This window comes from Erythrolamprus reginae, chromosome 2 (assembly GCF_031021105.1).
Source record: "Erythrolamprus reginae isolate rEryReg1 chromosome 2, rEryReg1.hap1, whole genome shotgun sequence".
Classification (NCBI taxonomy): domain Eukaryota; kingdom Metazoa; phylum Chordata; class Lepidosauria; order Squamata; family Dipsadidae; genus Erythrolamprus; species Erythrolamprus reginae.
The window spans coordinates 189,277,734-189,293,845 of NC_091951.1; the positions used below are offsets into that span (position 1 = coordinate 189,277,734).

General features: G+C 41.8%; 1 protein-coding gene across 10 annotated transcripts in view; it reads right to left on the reverse strand.

The window, feature by feature from the left end:
• The window catches only part of CSAD (cysteine sulfinic acid decarboxylase), a 46,565-nt gene that overhangs the window by 28,388 nt on the left and 2,065 nt on the right, over positions 1-16,112 (reverse strand). For 5 of the 10 annotated variants that reach the window (XM_070740861.1, XM_070740857.1, XM_070740855.1 and 2 more), the window contains exon 2: positions 15,798-16,063. The exons of 2 other annotated variants lie outside the window; for them this stretch is intronic. The gene's annotated coding sequence lies outside the window, so the exon portion shown is untranslated. Of the gene's footprint in view, positions 1-1,394; positions 1,538-2,101; positions 2,992-15,797; positions 16,064-16,112 lie in introns of those variants that run through there. 3 more of the 10 variants (XM_070740856.1, XM_070740862.1, XM_070740859.1) reach the window with 3 other exon arrangements.

Sequence of the window (16,112 nt, forward strand, 5' to 3'; positions counted from 1 at the left end):
CGCTGGGGCCATGCGAGGCTGTTCATCCAGGGGGGCGTGGACTGGCAAGTCCCCCTCCTTTCTCTCTCTTTCTCAAGATCGCTTGCCGCTTGCCTATTGCAGCGAAGGAGGCGAAGCAAGGCTCCAAGCTGCAAAGCGGCAAGCGGCAAGCGATCTTGGGGTTTCCCCTTTGCCTGGGCGGCGGGAAGACCAAGGGAAGGTTCCTTCAGCCGCCCAACACCTGATCCGCTCCGCAGCGCGGCAGCAGCGAGGAGCCGAAGATGGGGTTTCCCCTTTGCCTTTACCCCATCTTCGGCTCCTCGCTGCTTCCGTGCTGCGGAGCAGATCAGCTGTTGGGCGGCTGAAGGAACCTTCCCTTGGTCTTCCTCGCCGCCCACACGCAAACTCCACCATCTGCGCATGTGCGGCCATGAAAAAAATGGCGCGCATGCGTAGATGGTGTTTTTACTTCCGCATCCAGTATAACGCGGAAATCGGTTAGCGCGGGAGGTCTTGGAACGTAACCCCCGCGCTAACCGAGGGATCACTGTAGTAAAAGAATGTATGACAAAATGGATAAACTTGTTGGTTTTGATGTACAAATGGACCAATGGAAAAATATGTTGTTGAAAACATAATGTACATTATGTGCTTTTTTTTTTAGAAAATTATTTAAAATGATTCTCATGTCACCACAGAAATTGTCTAGATCTAGAATGTATAAAGGCGCTTCAAAATTATGTTGGAAATGAGAACAGTAATAATGGACATTTTATCATGCTTTGTGGATGTGTAAAAAAAACCCAAAAGGGGTGGTGGGTGTATTCTAATTCAGAGAATTTTAACGATTAATATATAAATGCGACCAGGAGTCTGCCTCCTGAGACAGATGAATAAAAGACTTGGGGGGGGGGGGGGGAGTGACATGGTATTTTTATTATTTTTATTATAACTGCACATTGCATCTTATAATCAGTGAAATATTCATTGCAAATCATTTAGTTTCTCAATCTGTAAAATAGCATCATCTGCATTTTTTTTTTTTACAAAAACCTGTACATTCTTACTTTCAATCAACAGACATCACCACTAGCACTCATTACACATTAATTTAAGACCCCATAGTTTTGGAGAAAAATAACAACATTCACGAAGTTCTTAGACACTGATGAAATCTTCACAACAAGCCTAATAATTTTTCCATCCACATAAACCACATAAAACATTTTTTTTGTAATTCAATAACTACTTCTGCAGATTTCCAATTTTTCAACTTTGAAAATCAATCTTTCCAGACTGAATTTTTTTTTAATGCAAGGCTGAAACATGTTAGACTTGAAGTACAAAGAAATTTCGGATTTGCTAGTGTGATTAACTATAACACAACTGAAAACAGGCAGCCCATACAACCTCACCTTCTCTTCTTGAATGGGAGTCAGGTGTGCTGCCTCTCTCTTTCTCCTTCCCAGGAAGATTCTATGCACCTTACAGATGAATTATTTCAAAAGGCAGTGGGAGGAGCTCCCGCTTCTTCACCTGATCACTACCTCTGCTAACTCTATTTTCAGCAAAGGAAAATCTGGTCAGCCTGCACCAACATTATTTTGTAATTTTACTCTCCACATTTGAGGAAGGAAAGAACCTAACGTCCAATTGCTCAACCCTGCCCAGATTTCCACTGCTTTCAGGGACAAAGTACAAAGGGAGTGACCATATAATCAGCAAGTATCATTATATATTGTGTGGGAGTAAAAGATTTGCATTCATACTCTGCCCTCTAGATTGCTTACTACACCACGGTAGTGGAGTGGTTAGAATGCAGTACTGCAGGCTACTTCTGCTGATCACTTGCTGCCATCAGTTTGACACTTCTGGGTCAAACCAACTCAAGGTTGACTAAGACTCCAATCTTTCCCAAGTCGATAAAATGAGGACTCAGATTTTTTGGGCAATGTGCTGACTCTGTAAACTGTTTAGAGAAGGTTAAAAGTCTAAGTGCTATTGCTATCTTTTTTTCCACAGAGTTGTTTTACCCTTAAAAAGTAAGGGGTGGGGCGAGGATACCTTGGAATGCCAAAAGTAGCCTTTACATTTGATTGTGTAAAAAAGTAATATTAATTACATTCCAGTGATTGTAAAGTTCTACATATTCTTGCCACCAATTCACTGCACGCACTCATGCTCGCTCCACCATGGCTGCATAGATTCAATTTTGCTTCTGGACAACTTCTTTTCTGATCGTGGCATCATGCATTTTATTCCCCGGGCACAAAAAAAGCTCAATTTTTAAAAACAGCATGCAATACCATTTTTAAGCATGGAATTCCACCCCGAATCAAGTTCCAGCAGTTTTTGCTTTTGAGATGAAAAATTTTTCCAGCTTCTGAACAACTTTTTTCTGACCACAACATCATGCATCAGCATCACCACAGCATCTCTTCCCTGGGCAATAAAAAACCTCACTATTTTTTAAAAAAAGCAAGTAATAAAATTTTTAAGCATGGAATTCCACCCCAGATCAAGTTCTAGCATCCGTTTTTGCTTTTAAGACGAAAAAAATTTGTCGCTTCAAGACAACTTTTTTCTAACCGCGGCAGCACGCATTTTCTTCCCCAAGCACCAAAAATAGCTCAATTTCTGAAAACAGAAAGCAATACCATTTTTAAGCATGGAATTCCATCCTGAGTCAAGTTCTAGCCTCTGTTTTTCCTTTTGAGATGAAATCTTTTTTTAGCTTCAGGGCAACTTTTTTCTGACCATGGCATCACGCGTTTTCTTCCCGGAGCACACAAAAAGCTCAATTTTCAAAAACAGCAATTTTCAAAAACAATCAGGTTCTAACATCTGTTTTTCATTTTGAAATGAAACAAATATTTCACTTCTGGGCAACTTTTTTCTGACTGTTTTCTTCCCCAGGCACTCAAAAAGCTCAATTTTTAAAAACAGCTACCGAATCAGGTTCTAGAGTCCGATTTTGAGACAATACCAGTTTCTAGAAAAACAGCATCAATCACGGTCACAGACTGTCGATGCTTTACCATATTTTTTGCACCTTAGTTTTTTGGGAAGAAAATTGGGGGGGGGGGATCTGCCTACCAGGTTTTCATCTGGCTAGCATGCTTAGTCTGGTGAGCTTCAGCATGTTATTTTATCCCCTGGTTAGGTTTTGAAAAAAAACTTTATTCAGAGAGAAGAACCATGAAAGAGCCTGCAAGCTGGTAAGAGCTGGGAACATCGTTAGCACCTCGTTAAGGCTGGAAAAAAATATTCTTAGCAAGTACAACAAGGATAAAAAGCCTGCAAAGACTTAGAGCTGGAAAAACATTCTTCAGAAAGAGTAACAATGAAAGAGCCTGCAAGTCGGTAAGAGCTGGAAGGATCGTTAGCACCTTGTTAGGGCTGGAAAGAAGCTTCGAAAAAGCTACATTCGGAATATAAGATGCACCCAAATTTTCAGCCTGTTTTAGGGAGGAAAAAGATGTGTCTTATACTCTAAAAAATACAGTAAATGGTTGTAAATGATGGGGGTCTACTGAGGAGCCAAATTGTGGTCATGTGACTACATTGGTGGGAGGGAAACCAATTTCAAGCCGAGGTCCATTGTAATTTCAAACTGTTGCTAAACAATCAATCCTAATGATAAAGAATATTTGTAGCTCAGGGTTGAAATCCAGCCTTTCCGGATGGGATTTTCATGCTATCCAAAGGGTTGCAATTCCAAACAGTTTTTAACCTGAGGTAGGGATGGGCTTCTACCTGGAACGGCAGGAACACCGTTCCGGCAGTGGCAACGAAGCGCATAGGCCCGCTTGTTGCTGCTGGCCATGCACACGCCATGCATGCGCAGCCGGTGCGATTCCGGTAAAAGTGACCGGTTTTTTGCTTCTATGCATGCAGAATCCCATCCATCAATGCGAGATTTTGGCTGCTGCACATGTGCATCAGTCAAATTTCTCTGTGGCGCCTAGAGCAGCAGCTGGGGCCAGCAAGCAACAGCTACTCACCCGCAGGCATATCTTGGCACACGTGGGATGACCCATCGACCAGGAGATCGAAGTAAGAGCTGCAGCATGGTAGAGTAGGCAGGCCGCTCATGATGGCATCAGGGGGCAGCAGGCAGCGGCTGGCAACGCGGTGGGTGGATGGGAGCCGGTAGCTCCCATTGCTCTTGCTGATGCAGGGGCTGGGGGGCAGCTGGCAGCACAGCGGGCGGATGGGAGCCGGCAGCCAGGGGATGGCGGGCCATGGGGTGGATGTGCAGAAGCAAAAAAAACCCCAGAAATCAGACACACACGCGTTTTCACACAAGATTTTGCTTCTGTGGATGCACAGAAGCTGAATCACGCACCAGGCACGGACGCGCGCCAGGGGCCCACTGGGCACGCACACAGGGGCATGCTCCTGGCGCGTTCTGGGTAGTGCTAAAATTGGTAGCCCATCCCTGACCTGAGGACAAAGGAAGGGTATTCAGTAGGAAATCATCACACATAAGGAGTTCAACAAGCAATTCCTGATCATGAACTGATCATGATCCCAATCTACACAAGTGTTGCTCCTTTGCGGACAAAAGAAATCTCAACATTTCACAAGGTCATAATTTGAGTGGTCAGCAAGACATAATGCAGAGTGACCAAGGATAGGAGGGCAGGTTGGAAGAAGTAACTTGGATACTTCCCTTTACTAATTGTGTGTCAAACGTTTATTTTCCAAGGAAGATATCCCCAAATGGAGCCTTTCTTTTTAAATATTTAGCAACAAGCCAAGTAAATTTGTATATTCCCACATGCGCTTGGCACATGCAGTTCAGGCAGGGGCGGGCAGCAGGCAGGATGGGGTGGAATGCAGTTCCACCGGCGGAAATGAAGATGTGTGTGCAGCTCCAGCTGATTAGCGGCTGTCATTTCCTGGATTACTGGTCTCAGTTGGGCTCTCCTTTCCCCCCCTGCTGCTGCGTCTGCGCTCCTCGCTTTTTTCCTCTTTCCTCCTTCTTGGCCTCGGACGAGCTTCCCTCTCTCCTGCCCAGCTTTCCTCCAGCCTCCCATGGCCACCTCCCACCTCCCACCTGAGATGCAAACAGAGGGCATGGGTGGAAGCAGCGCTGGCAGCATTTATGCTTCTGGTAGCACCCGTTCACCTAGCTACCCAGCCTGAGGGGGGGTAGGAAGGAGAGTGCGGGAAACATGAAGCAAATTGTCACCCCAGCGAGTGACAGTGACATTCACTTGAACGATGCTTGTTCAAGCCACTCCCACCTGGTCACATGGCCAGCAAGCCTCTCCTAGTCACATGACCATTAAGCCACACCCACAAAACAAGCCACACCCACAGTGTGGCAGTAAAAATTTTGGCTGCCCATTACTGAGTTCAGGCCTTAAGACATTTACTCAAGAAATAAGTCATACTAAGCTAATATCTTATTTTCCAGTAACTACATTCTGCAATAAATACTTGTTTGCCTTTTTTTGACCTCCTGTTTGTTAAATATTCGTATGCATATTGTTTTGTCATCTCAACATGTTTTCAACATTGTTAGAAAGAACAGGTTGACTGAGTGCACACTGAGATAAGTGTGTCCTTAAACACCTCCTCTTGCACTGCAGAGAAGATAAGGAGGAATGGAGACCCTGTTCTTCAGGTGTGTCGTATTGATACTCAGAGCCTCCTGACTTCTTAGAAAGTCTCCAAACTTGTTCTTCTGTGAAATAGTCAAACTGTTCTTTCCCGAAAATTCTTCTAAGCAGTCAACTTTGTGAGTCAGTCTGTCCTCAGCTTTATTGACTTCAAAACTATAAAAATAGTTATTTTTCATGCTTACCATTAGCATTTAATTGGTCAAGCATAATATTAAGGTGACCAATCGTCCCTCTCTAGGCAAGACAGTCCTTCTTTTGTAGGTTCAGTCCTTTATTTATTTATTTATTGGATTTGTATGCCGTCCCTCTCCGTGGACTCGAAAAGTGTCCTCCTACCAGTCCTCCTTTTCGATATTTTAAAACTAATCTGCTAACTATTCAGAAATGCCGCGCCGAACTGTTACGTGTCATGTGACAGTACAGTTCAGAAAGACATCGTTATGAAACGCATGCACAGGGCACAGGAGAACTACATGTGTCTCACACTTGTCTCCCAGCATTGCCTCTATATTATACTTCGTATTTACTTCTAACGGAAATACAAAATTCTTTCTCAGGGAATACTATACTCAGGTAAGTAAAATTCATGTTTTATTAATTCATTAATTCAATTTTATACAACCCTGTTTTCAACACAAGTGTAAAATAATTTAAATAGAGATTTAGTAAAGTTTTTTCACTTTTGTTATTAAAGTTTTAGTTTTAATTATAAATTTTATTTATTTATAATGTGCTTGCATCGTTCGTGTGCTCTATATTTAATTTTTAATTTTATTTAAGGGATAGAAAAATCAAGAAAGAGGAAATGCCATTTCAACGATCAATTGAAAAAGGAATTTCCATTCCTCATTTCAAAGAGAGACACCACGGTTTTCTCCAATATTTGCAGAGGAGAATTTTGTATTGCAGTTGGAGGGAGAGCAGCTATAACAAAACACTTGAACACTAACAAACATAAGCAATCATTGGATGCATCAGCTTCCAGCAATAATAAAGTAACATTTTTTTTAAACTTTTGCATTTCATACCATAATTCACAAAGTTTTTGTAGAATGGATTGTACAACTAAATTATTGAAAAAGTTTTGCAATGCTAAATTTCCAAGTGCCAGGACAAAATGTAAGGCTATTATTAAACCAGTATGTAAAAATTACTGATTTAATAAACTGATTTAATAAAATACTTGCAGAAGACTTGAAAAATGCAGCATTTGAGATGAATTTTCCCCCCGCTTTGGGGCAATTTATCAGGGATGAAATTCAGCAAGTTCTGGCACGTTCTGGCTAACCAGTAGCGGAAATTTTAGGTAGTTCAGAGAACCAGCAAATACCACCTCTGGCTGGCCTCAGATTGGCGTGGGAATGCAGATATTGTAATATCCTTCCTCCAGGAGAGGGAGGGGATGGGAATTTTGCAGTATCCTTCCCCTGCCACGCCCACCAAGCTATGCCCCCAGATCCCAATAGGGGGAAAAATGAATTTCACCCCTGCCTTTAGCCATTAAAACTAGCTCAGTGACTTTGGGCCCGTCACTCTCAGCCCAACCCACTTTGCAGGGTTGTTGTTGTGGGGAAAATAGGAATAAGGAGGAATATAAAGTATATTTGCCGCCTTATTTGTAAAAATAATAAAGGCAGGACACAAACGAATAAACAAAATGGAGAATATACCAAGGAACGAAATTGGTGGAGTCTCTTGGCTTTGTTTCTCTCTCCTTCCTGCAAATATCATCAAGTGGCAAGAAAACTTCAAAAAGGACAGAATTCCAGATTCACTGACTGTTAAATTGAGGGTAGGCAGAGGGGAGCATTACACTATGAAGAAGTTTCCCAGTGCTCCAGTGGTGGGTTGTAAATGATTTTGCTACCAGTTTGTGCGCACACTTGCACATGTGCGACACTGCTGCATATGCGCATCCTGGATGGGTGAGCGGAGCATCCCAGGTGGGTGGGTGGAGCATCCCGTCAATGGTACTATCGGTTTTAAGAACCGGTCCAAACTGGGAGCAACCCACCACTGCCATCAGTTCTTAGCTGCTAATCTGCCAACTGCTGGTTGGGCTGATGCTGATCCTTCTTTGTAAGGTAGGCCTCTGATCTGGAGATTAGCTCAGCCACTGGGCAGGAATCCCACCAAGGAGATGAGCAAATATACAAACTGAGTAAATAAATACCGATAAAGAAACAGTTTGAAAGATCTGTATCAAAGTTGGGCTGATCAATGATTGAGGAAGCACATCAGCTGATATATCCACAGCAAAATTGCTGCCAATTTTTGCCTGTTAAAGAGAAAAACACCACTTGAGAGAAAGAGAGAAAGTTAAGTTGATTTAATAGCAGTTTAATCTATATTTATCTTGGTAACTTCCTCTTGCACATCAAAATAAAGCAAGTTGTGTTAGCTTCTTCCCCACTACTATGGCCTTTAGCAATTTGAACAAAAAAGCAAAATTATGGGAAAACTCTAAGGTTTCAATCTAGCATTAAATGCAGCTCATTTAATATAATGAAATGTTTGTCTAGGGAATATCATAAGCAATAATGAAATGGTGATAAAAGCTAAGTGACTATCAAGCTTGTGTATTTGCCTTGTTTTCTAGGGCAAGGGTTCCCAAATTGGGAGGCATGTATTGCAGGAGGTCATGAAGAAATTTAGGGGATTATGATGAAATTTGAAGAGGCAAAGTAGAATGATGGCTTTTCAATGTAGTATGAAAAATCATGCAGTGGAAAAACCATGGTATACTATAAATATCTAGTTTTTAAAATGGAAAGCCTCTGATATTATTTATGGCATATGCAGAGACATACATGAATACATAAAACTTTGTAATGATCTTTGGCCAGCATTCAAAGTAAAAGGAAGTGAATTGTTACACGAAATTCATTAAGACAATTACAGTACAATAAAATAATAACAATATCTAAATCAGAGCTTTATGGCATGATAAATGTATATTGCTACCTGAAATGTAAATGAGGGGTTAACATCCCTTAGAACAGTGTTTCCCAACCTTTTTTGAGCCGCGGCACATTATTCACATTTACAAAATCCTGGGGAACATTGAGCGGGGGCGGGGGGGGCGGTGTGTGTAAAAAAAAGTTTGGACAAAAAGTATCTCTCTTCCTCCCTTTCGCTCTATTTTTCTCTCTCCCTCTTTCTCTCTCTCTCTCCCTTCCCTCCTCTTTCTTTCCCCTCTCTCTCCATCTCTTTGTTTCTCCCTTCCTTCCTCTCTTTTTTGCCCTCCTTCCCTCTCTCTGTCTTTCCCTCACCCTCCTTCCCCCCTTTCTCTCTCTCTCTTGCTTTCTCTCTCTTGCTGTCTTTCTCTTTCTCTCTTCCCCCTCTCTCTCCCTCTTTCTTTCTCTCTCTTGCTATCTCTCTTTCTCTCTCTCTTTTGCTTTCTCTTTCTCTCCCCCCTCTCTCTCCCTCTCTCTTGCTATCTCTCTTTCTCTCTCTCTTTTGCTTTCTCTTTCTCTACCCTCTCTCTCCTTCTTTCTCTCCCCCATCTCTCCCTCTCTCTTTCTCTCTTGCTATCTCTTTCTCTCTCCCCCCTTCTCCCTCTCTCTCTCCCTCTCTTGCTATCTCTTTCTCTCCCCCCTCTCCCCCTCTCTCCTTCTCTCTCTCCCTCTCTTGCTATCTCTTTCTTTCTATCCCCCTCTCTTCCTCTCTCTACCTCTCTTGCTATCTCTTTCTCTCCCCCCTCTCCCTCTCTTTCTCTCTCTCCCTCTCTTGCTTTCTCTCCCCCCTCTCTCCCTCTCTCTTTCTCCCAGTAGCCGTGGGGCGACGGCAGGGTGATCAGCTGTGAGGCGGAGCTCCAGAACGGAGGCACAGACGGCGGTGGCTATACGCCGTATATTTCTGGCGTTGCGCTGGGCATGGACGTGGGGCTTGAGCCTCCGTCCTGGTCCAGCCAGCAGGCAAGTGCCAGCCACGCAATTCCAGCGTTTCCAGCCGCCGCCGTCGGTGCCTCTGTTCCTCTGTTCCGTAGCTCCGCCTCACAGCTGATCACCCTGACGTCGCCCCACGGCTACTGGGAGAAAGAGAGAGGGTGGGGGGGAGAGAAAGAGAAAGCAAGAGAGGGGGAGAGAGAGAGGGACCACCCTGCCACCGCCCCACGGCATGGCTCCTGCCCGCTGCCGCCGCCATCACCCTCCCGCTGCGCACCACCCTCCCGCTGCCGCTGCCCTCCCACCAAGCCCCAAAGCTCACCTGCTGACAGGGAAGCTCCAGCCGGGCGGGGCGCCGCAGCTGCTGGAAAACTTGGAAGGCGCAAAGAAGCAAGCTCAGCTTCCGGTCTCACAATTTTTTTCTCTTCGCAAAAAGTTGCGAGACCAGAAGCTGAGCTTATTTCTTCGCGGCACACCTGACCATGTCTCGCGGCACACCAGTGTGCCGCGGCACACCGGTTGGGAAACACTGCCTTAGAAGATAGCATATAAATATTATGTATGCTATCTTCTAACGGATGTTAACCCCTCATTTACATTTCAGGTAGCAAAATAGCCTTCACATTTGGGAATAATTGGGGATAGCAAAAAAATTCTTGAAATGTCACAATTATGATAGCGTAAAAAAACACATGTTTCTTCCTCTACCGAAAGTCACAAAGGCTGTAAGGTCTTTGCAGATTAAAAAAAACCTTTAAATTATTCCATGATGAATGCATAATGCATAGAGGCGGCATGTGGACATCCGTTTCAATAACCACCTATGATACACTTGGCATCCATGAATCTGTCTTACCCTGCCTTGAAGCTATCAAGGCCGACAGCTGTCACGACCTCTTCTGGAAGTGAATTACATAAACCAATGACCCTATATGTGAAGAAATATTTCTCTTTATTTGTCCTTGCTTTCTTACCTATGAGCTTTAGGGAGTGCCCCCTCATCCTAGTATTGTGTGATAGAGAAAAGAATTTTTCTCTATCCACCTTTTCTATCCCATGCATGATTTTATACACTTCGATCAAGTCACCCCTTAAACGCCGTCTTTCAAGGCTGAAGAGACCAAGGCGTTGTAACCTGGTTTCATAAGGGAGGTGCTCCATTTCCTTTATCATTCTTGTTGCCCTTTTTTGCACCTTTACCAGTTCCATTATATCCTTCTTGAGGTGCGGTGTCCAGAACTGTACACAGTACTCCAAGTGTGGTCTCACCATCGATTTGTATAGAGGCAATACGCTTGCTGACCTATTTTCGATTCCCTTCCTAATCATGCCAAGCATGGAATTTGCTTTTTTTACTGCTGCTGCACACTGGGTTGACATCTTCATTGAGCTGTCCACCAAAACCCCAAGCTCCCTTTCTTGGGTTGTCTCGGAAAGTTTTGTCCCCATCAGTTGGTAGGTATAATTGGAGTTCTTTGCCCCGATGTGCATAACTTTGCACTTGTTTAGGTTAAAATGCATTTGCCACTTTGTTGCCCACTCACTCAATTTCGAGAGATCCTTCTGGAGCTCCCAACAATCAGTTTCACTTTTCACTACCCGGAATAATTTAGTGTCAGCAGCAAACTTTGCTACCTCACTATTTACTTCTACATCCAGATCATTAATGAATAAATTAAAAAGTGAAGGTCCCAAAACCTTGCAGTGTCTCAGGCAATAAGGTCGGTCATAAATGGAACAAAACTAAACAATTATCTTGCTCAGTCATGGAAACTTTGGGCTCAGTTGTGGTTATAAATCAAAAACCACTCGTATCCCCCCTTCTTCCATTGCAATTATTGAGAGTTATTCCATCTGATAGAAACCTATCTACCATTTGGCAGTTTAAACAAACCTTAATTTGATTCCTGACTGGGCCCTGGATAAATTGATAGGTGCAAGTTAAAAGGAGATAATTACCTTCTGAGCTTCTGGGAACTATGCCAAGTACTTAAGGGATGAAGCCAATGTCTAGAAAATTATTAAATGTTCCGCAGTACATTATCTCTGATCTAACCAAAGTGTGCACCACCCAGAAAACCTACTTGTAATGGAATCATTTAGTATTTGTTAAGTTAAACCTATTTTAAAAACCTAAATAAAATCCATTTTGTATCCTTGAATATCTGGATATTTAAGGCTAGCCCTCCTAAATAAATTATTGAACCATGGTTTATAAACCATGGTTCAATAATTTATTTAGGAGGGCTAGCCTTAAAGTACATAAATAGAACTTTATCGTTGCCACCAATTTTTGCATTAAAATCCCCACTAATAGAATAGAAATAGAAATAGAATAGAATAGAATTTTATTGACCAAGTGTGATTGGACACACAAGGAGTTTGTCTTGGTGCATATGCTCTCAACGTACCTAAAAGAAAAAGATACTTAACATATATACACAAAGGAATTTATTCAGGCAAAGAGCAAGAAAAGACTGAGGCAGATTCCACGTTTGGTTGATCTAACACTAGAGCTGGGAGGGAAGGGGATAAAAATTAGTGCACAGTCAGCAGAATTGGTCAAAAATTAACAAGCGAGATAGGGTACTCTCAAACTGAAGCCGTCATTTCACAATTTCAGCCACAACTTGGAATCTATAAATAGACCAAGTCTCCCTTTTGATCTGCCATCTCTGCGAATACCTTAGAGAAAAATATTTGGAGACTGAAAGCCTTAAAGAGAAAAATACTTGGGGTTTAAAACTTCCCTTAGGATCCATGTCCAGAAAATTATTTCAAATTGGAATACAAAAATCCAAGGGAATCTGAACTTGCTTGCTTTGAAGCTCAACCAGCAATATTTCATGACAGCATGACAAGATTATTGGTAAAGAGTAATTGTCAAATTTACTGTCTCTCCAGGTACTATTTTCCACTGACTGCACAGGAAAAACAGCACTTGGGTTGGAAAAAATAACTATCAAAGAAGAAGGTCCAGTCCCACGTTGTTGAATAGGGACAACAGTATCTTGTATTTATGATTATTCCAAATCAGGGTATATTTCGAAGAAGAAGCAAAGAAGATCAACCTGAGGGGCCAGGAACAAGAGACTTATCAGTTATTTCTGCTCAGAACGGTTTTGGAAAAATTCAGGTTGCAAGGAGGAGTGGCACGTTAAAGATGGAACAACTATTGAGTGAACAGAATCAGGTAGGTTCCTCCCCTAGTTCACCTGAATCAGTAGCAAACCACTGGTGACATCACTATGATGTCATGGAGTAGGTTCAGTCGGTGGCAGTACGTGGAGACTGCTATCTTTTTGGGAGGGAATTTTTTTCCAATTTTTTTTCCATTCTGCGCATGCTCAGAAGTTGAGTTTCCGCAATGAGCATGTGTCTATCTTGTTTTTGGATTTTTTTAAAAAAAATGCTACTGCGCATGTGCATGCCCGTGAGGCATGCCCACGTGATGCGGAAGGAAGAAAACTGGCAGGGAGGTAAATTAGGACCCACCCCTGGACCACATCCAGTAAGTGTTGGATGAGGAGGGGTCCAGTCCTTTGATCTGAGCAGTGCTACAAGTCTCAACTCTTTCCTTGCTACAAATACTGCAGACTACTTCTGCTGACTACCAGCTGCCAGCAGTTCAAGTCTCACTGGCGCAAGGTTGACTCAGCCTTCCATTCTTCCGAGGTCAGTAAAATGAATGAGTGCTGTTAACCACTTAGAAGGGCTGTAAAGTACCATGAAGTGGTATATTAGTCTAAGTCCATGGTGGCGAACCTATGGTACAAGGGCCACAAGTGGCACGTGAAGTCAAATCTGAGGGCACAGGAGGTGTTGCCCTATGTCAACTCCAGCACACATGTGCATGCTGGCCAGATGATTTTTAGCCTTTTGGAGGGCGGGGAAGGCCATTTTCACCCTCCCCAGGCTTTATTCTCTTGTGCCTTTTGTAAAGATTCCTGACTAATTCCCTGCTTGACCTGGCTTGGTCAGTCTCTCTCCGACAGGTTCCTTGAAATTCTGTGAGCTGGTTTCAAGAGAACATCAGAGATTGGACACCAGTTCTTGAAATCAAACTGAACCCCATATGATAAGCCGAGATATTTTTCATAACTGGGCCAAAATTGTGATTGGAAATAACTTAACAAAAGTGTGTTTTTAACAATAATGTCTTTGATAAATTTAGTGGTTCTCTGTGAAACAGGGATTCTTTGATTCCTCAGATTGAGAAGATCAAATGCTTGACCAGATTGAGTCTTAGTCTGTATTTCAAGAATTAACAAAAGGAAAACTATTATACTGTTCCCTCGATTTTCGCGGGGAATGCATTCTGAGACCGCCTGCGAAAGTCAAATTTCCGCGAAGTAGAGATGCGGAAGTAAATACACCATTTTTGGCTATGGACAGTAACACAAGCCTTCCCTTAACATTTAAACCCCTAAATTACCATTTCCCATTCCCTTAACAACCATTTACTCATCATTATTACTGGTACTTACCGTTGAATAAGACACTTAGTGATCCTGATATTTATAAACATAATTATTTATTAACAATAATTATATTTTTTGTTATTTATTTGCAAAAATTATTAGTTTGGCGATGACGTATGATGTCATCGGGAAGGAAAAACCGTGGTATAGGAAAAAACCCACAAAGTATTTTTTAATTAATATTTTTTGAAAAACTGTGGTATAGGCTATTCGCGAAGTTCAAACCCGTGAAAATCGAGGGAACACTGTAATGAAAAAGGCTTTGAGGAATCACAAGTGCAAGATGGACTAGATGACTCAGAACCTGTTGGCAAGGTCCCAAGTCCTACATTGTAGATTATAAAGGGATTGAACAGATTAACAGAGTTGGAAGGGACCTTGCAGTCATCTAGTCCAACCCTCTGACCAAGCAGGAGACCCTACAACTGCCTCTACCTAGGACTGAACTCACAACTTCCTGATTGTAAGGCAAGAGCTCCACCTCTAGGCCACAGCAGCTGCGTATTTATAACTCAATTGTGAGTTACCTCTTATAAAGGATGTTGGAGGATTTTAAAAAGTTCTATTAGTGGAATGTAGTGGAAAAATTTGGCAGCAAAAAAAAAATGTTTTGCAATATCATTAGGAAACAGCCAGTATTGTTTAAAGAGGGGAAGAAGATGCTGCAGCTCAAAACAGTAATTTTTAAGAATCCAACTTCATATTCGAAGACACAATACTATGTCTATTCAAGCAATGAATCATATCCAGAAACAAGCTGTTGTCAGAATCTGTTTGTCAGAGAATATATATAAGCCTGACTTTCTCATCTGTTAAATTTTCCTTCAGTTTTTTTAAAAGAAATTCTGTGTTGAAATGATTGTTTTTAAAAATCAAGCATTTTTGGTGCCTGCAGAGGAAAAAACGTGATGGCGTCAGAAAAACGGATGCTTATGGAAGACAATTGTTTTTTTGAACCCAAATGCAAAAATGGCTGCTGGGACGAGATTCGGGGTGGAATTTCATGCTTAAAAATGGTATTTCTTGCTGTTATTTTAAAACCTAGCCTTTTTGCTGCAGAAGGAAATGGTGATTAAAACTGGTGCTTTGGAAGCCATTTTTTAAAAAGATTTTATTTTTATTTTTCTCCAAAAAATCCATTTTATAACAATACACAACATGCCTTAAATATATATCAATGACATACATATACATTTTCAATTTTTCATAAACCAATATCTATTTCATAAACCAATACCTATTTTCAACTCCTATTCTTCAGTCTGTTCCTACATTCCCCTACCTCAACCCCCATCTCCTCTTCCTACTTTCTTACTCCTTCTCTCCCCCTACTCTTTCCCGCAATTCATCACCTCTCTACTAATACTATCTATCTACTGCTTCTTTCCACTCCTCCTCTTCTCCCTCCCCCTTCTACTTTCTCTTCCTCCCTCTTACCATTCCCTGAGTGTCTCTCATCCTCGCTCTACTTATATTTGAGACTCATATTATGTTCCAAATTTTTATACGCACAATGCCACTTCTAAAATTACTGTTTTCGTTTCATTTCTATATTTATAATTTCTATAGTCTAGGCATGTTACATCACTCTAATGCCATCTAGACCCTTAATCTCCTGAGTCTACCATCAATTAATTCCATTTTTATCCCCAATTCATTTCTATTATTTAATTTAACAAGCTAGTTATTTTTTCTTGTGCCTCTTAATTTAAGGCCCTATTGCTTCCTCTCTTCCTAGTATCTTTACTTGTCTTTGCTTTGTTTCATTACAACAAATTCCAAACGCCCATTAATTAATCCACATTATATCAACTTACCTTAAAGTCTTAAAGACACTGGGATGATTCAGGGTGGAATTTTATGCACAAAAATGGTATTTCTTGCTATTTTAAAAAAAATTGAGTGTTTTTGGTGCCTGCAGAAGAAAAATCGTGATGCCACACGGTCAGAAAAATTGGTGTCTTGGAAACCAATATTTTTTAATCTGAATGCAACAATGGACGCTGGGAGGAGATTCAGGGTAGAATTTCATGCTTAAACATGATATTTCTTGCCGTTTTTAAAAATCAGGTGTTTTTTGTACCTGTAGAGGAAAAATGATAATGCTGGGGTGAACATTGGTGCCTTGGAAA